Below are 4,880 nucleotides of genomic sequence, written 5' to 3'. Positions count from 1 at the left end.
CTCTCTCTCTCTCTCTCTGTCTCTCTCTCTCTGTCTCTCTCTGTCTCTCTCTCTCTCTCTCTCTCTCTGTCTCTCTCTCTCTCCCTCTTTCATTGGCTTGAATCTTGTTAATTACACCAGACCAGCTGACCACTGAGGCCTAGGCCTTTTTCCTGTCTCCTCAGCGCTGGGATCACAAGTGTGGACCATTTTGCCTGGCTTCTTCTGAACATGGATTTTGAAGAGCAAACTCAAGTGGCCTTTATGCTTTTGAGCCAACTACTTTATCGACTAAACTGTCTCCCCACAATGCCCCTTTACACCAGCACTGTGTTTCTGGACCAGATGTCTCCCTGCCAGGAAGCAGATTCTTAGCATCCCAACTTCTTGAACCACATCACTTCTGGCTGGCAGGACTGCTTCCTGTGCCCAGGAACTGTGAGCTGGCTCTGGCCCAAACAACCCAGGAAACCTCTCCACCAAGTGAGCTGTAATCATGCCTTTTCCAGCCCATTCTGAACTCTAGCATAAAGGGAGGCCTCCACATTCCAAGTTGTCCTTCTTGGGACGAGTTATCCTCACATCTTATGGTTAATCACTGGTAATATTTTAATATAGCTTAGGATCAAACCATCTCTGTTTCATCTCTGTGTGGCTTCCATCTCCTGATTGGATCCAGATGGGTCCAGACAGGTACTGCTATCATTTCCGTTTTGGATGAGAATTCAAGAGGCTAAGTGACTTACTGAGGATCACATGGCTGTGGCCGAGCTGGACACAAACCAGGACTGCTTGGCTCTGAGTAATTTTTTTCACTCTTCTGTTACACACTAACTGGGAATGAGTGTAAAGATATCTCTGAAGACAGGGGGTGGGCAAGATGTCCCCCTAGCACTTCCCTCCCCACAACTGCATATGCTGCATGCTTTAGATTAAAATAAAGGCAAACACACACACACACACACACACACACGCGCGCGCGCGTGCGCGCGCGCACACACACACAAACGAATCCAGTACCTATAGCAAGACTTTTCAATGGTCAAGAATGTCAAAAGTCGTTAAGGTGATAGCCAAGATAAACATACGGGGAAAGACAAAGGGAGAAAAATCACCCCATAAATTTTTTCCGGTGTTTTTATACACTTTACATATGGTCAACACTGTGCTCCAAACACATCCATTTTAAGGCTATTTGATTTTTGCCAACTTCCCAGGCTTTGTCTTATCTGCTACAATGCTTCATTTCATTTTGGAGAGACCCGAAATCCCAGCTCTGAGTCTTGTCTTGTCTATGTACTTGGCTCATGGCAAAGCTAGTTTTCTGCAGGATGTATATCCCATTGGCTCTGGGGGCCCCGATGCCCTTGAGGCTATGATGAAGACAACAGCTTCCATGTTCCCAGAGACAAGCCCTGCTCCCTCTAGCAGCCACTCCCTGGGAAAACACCGCCATGTGAACCCTCCTTAGCTCCAAACAATCTCCCAATCTTAATGGCCTTTCCTGAGGCTCCCCAGCTTTGCTGGGATGGGAAAAGAGTCCAAAATGAGGAGTCCCCACTTCCTGCGGATTAGAACCTGATCTCTGTGCTGAGCTCAGAAAGCTAGACTTGAGTCCTGGCTTTGCTGCTAATGACAGAGTGATAGTCTCTCTCTGTACAAGGAGACTGGGCTACAGTTTTTTTTCTTTTAACTCCCCAATCCTTTAACCCTCAGAATCTTTTCAGTTCGGTTTAGTTCTAGCAACTTAAAATAGTAGTGGTTCTCCATTGCCAAGAGCTCCCAATGGGTCAGGCAAATTGTTCAACGCCTTAAAGGCACTCCCCACAGAGCTATGATGTCATCTCTCTTCCTGTCCACTGTTTTAAAATGCAGCAAGCTTATAGATTAAGGCAGTACAAGCTACCGTGTGAGTCCTCCCCTGACATGGGTCACTGGCTGATGCCTTCGCCTGACAAATGTGCTCCACATGGGATTCCACATGTTGGTAGATGGTAGAGTTTGAAGGTCCACACCATTTAAGCCCCACTAGAAAGATTTAGGAGGGTAGAAATTACTCTGAATCAATGTTTGTGTCGGGTTTGAGAGTTAAACGTGGCCATAAGGATGGGGCCCTAGTCAATGAAATTGTGGCTGTAATGGTTAGTTTCTAACGACAGCTTGTCACAACCTGGAATCATGTAAGTACAGAGTATCAGTTGAGAAACTGTGTTCATCAGATTGAGCTGTGAACACATCTATGAGAAATTGTCTTGATTGCCTTTGTTGGGAAGACCCACCTTAAATGTGGATGCCACTTTCTTGTAGCAGCCCAGATTAAAAGGAAATAGAAGAAGATTATATGCCCTTTGCTTGGTTGCTTTCTTCTCACACTGAATTAATTTATCTATTGCTGTTGCTGTTGTTGCTGCTACTGATGATGATGATGATGATGATGATGATAGTGATGGTGATGGTGATGGTGATGATGATGATGATGATGATGATGATGATGATGATGATGGTGATGGTGATGATGATGGCAATGATTGTTTTGCTGGTATCAGAAGAAGCTGTTCTTCTGGGCTTCCAACTGGGCTAAGGACCAAGGTCCTCTAAGAGCCTTCCAGGCCTTCAGCACCAAACTGGGACTGCAGAGGTTCCCCTGCCTCTTAGACTGGAAATAACTACCTTGCTCTCTGCCGTTCAGATGGAAGGCAGCTGTCGTTGGACTATTCCAGCCTTGTTGTGTAAACTGATTTAATCAATCTTTCATGTACATTTTCATTATTCTAGACAACCCTGACTGATACAGCAGCTTTATGACAAGGAGAGAACTCTGTGGGAGACTCTCAGTCCTGCAGTGTGAAGCCCTGCACGGGACGGGGATTCAGTCTCGTCCCCACCAGCCAGCCTGATCTCCCCAGAGCAACCTTCAGAAGACCTTTATTTGTTATAAACTTCTCGGTCTGTGGCATTCAGCTACAGCAATAGAGAACGGACGGAGACACGAGGTCTGAGAATGTTTCTTAAAGTCAGCATTCATCTCTGCAAGCCCACAGTGAGAATGAGGGAGGAAGCAGAAGCGATCAGGTGTGGTTAAAGGAGACAGAAAGAGAAAGAGAGCTTGACAGGAAAGACCACACACCTTGCACAAGTCCTCCTTAGATCCTGGCAGGAACTGCTCTCACCTCAGTGGGTTTGCTAGGCCCATGGTACAGGATTAAAAAAAAAAAAGTTTCTGGGGATGGCTAAGAGATGTGTCCCCTGACCACCACTGATCATTAGTGGAGCCAGAATTAAACATCTTTGACTCCTTCTATCATATTGGATGATATCTATCATATCATCTGACACAACTGATTGCTTGTGGCCACAGATTCCAAGACCTGGGACCCAGGTTCACTCGTGTTAAGGACAAAGGTTATGTCTGGTTTCACAGAAACAACTGGTGTCTCTGAAAAGGTAGAAGACATTTCGTTGCCAATCTGGTCTTTTCCTGGGTAGTAGTGGAGCTGAGGTAACGAGAGACCAGCCTCAAAGCCCTGGATGCACTCCCAGTAGGAGACAAGGGGAAAGAGAACAGTGGGTGAGAAAGATGTAGAACAAGGCAGCTGGAAAGAGTAGTAATGGGCTCTACATAAACAGGTGATAAAAGCTGATAACAGCAATGGCAACATTCAGAAAATAAAAACACTGCTCAGAAGATTTATAGGCGAGCTAACGTGGAGCTTCGTTGGCAATAACTCGAACTGATAAAAAAGCAACAGGGCATCAGCCACATAAACACCCAGCCACTTCAATGCTTCCATGTATATTATGATGACCCAGTTGGCTGACACCATCCAGCGCCACTCTGACCCGGCACCAGGAGCAGCGCCCAATGCATCAGGAGAAGGTTGTGTCGGGTCGAGGCTGCTGGGTAGCTTTTTCAGAAAGACAAGTTATGTTTGACTGGATGCAGATGGCCCAGTGAAAAATGAATTCTGCCAACAGACCCTGCCTTTATCAGCTGCAGAAGTTCAGCGGGGATGAGACTTGCCCACCCTTGGCTCTACAGAGCGAGCCTCTGGTTTCAATGCCGTATCACATAATGTCTTAAAGAATTCCTCCAAGTGCTTGGAGCCAACATGTATCTGCTTCTGGGAGTGCATTCGGGGCTTTGGGGCACGGTACCGAGCATGCGGGGTGGGATGGGTGGCTGCCTTCTGCCGCACAGGATCAGCAAGAAATGCAGACAACAGGAAAGGAACGTGAGCCCCTCCCAGGGCTAAGAACTTGTCCTTCCCAGGGCCATTGTGCCTTGATCCTGTTTTGCCTTCCAGCTACAGTAGAAGGTGCCCAGGGAAGGTCAACGGGCTCCCACACAACACCATACTTCATGTCCCAGATATTTGGAGTAATAAGAAAGTGCTGATGTATGCCTAACTTTTCCTGTTGTGTCAAACACAATGAGAGGCACTTTGCTTCATTTAACCAGACACCTCAAACTCCAACACTAGGCCTTTCTGGCATTGCTGACCTGTAATCTTTCCAACTGCAACCCAGAAGTCCTTCCTTTCTTAAGTGGCTTTTGTGGGTTATTTTATCAAATCAATAAGAAAAGGGAGCTTAGACAGTGAGGGAACTGGGCATGAAAGAGGCAGGGTTTGATACCCAGTTCAGTAGGCTGGGTAGGACTACTCACTAGACAGTTAAAAAGGAAGTTAATTCAGCAGGGACCTTGGAACTGAGAAAGACTTGGGTGGCTTTGTCAAACTCCACAGAGGGTCATGATCTTTGTGAAGCAGGAGAAGCTCTGGAATGACTTAAGGCACAATGTCAATCAGGTCTATAAAACTCTAATGCAATCAAGAAGACATAAGTCACACAAGGGGACCTGTCTGCTCCATGAAAAGGCACTGTTGGGTGTAGCTAGAGTT

This window comes from Mastomys coucha, unplaced genomic scaffold (genome assembly GCF_008632895.1).
Source record: "Mastomys coucha isolate ucsf_1 unplaced genomic scaffold, UCSF_Mcou_1 pScaffold15, whole genome shotgun sequence".
Taxonomy (NCBI): domain Eukaryota; kingdom Metazoa; phylum Chordata; class Mammalia; order Rodentia; family Muridae; genus Mastomys; species Mastomys coucha.
Note: the sequence above shows the minus strand (reverse complement) of the source record.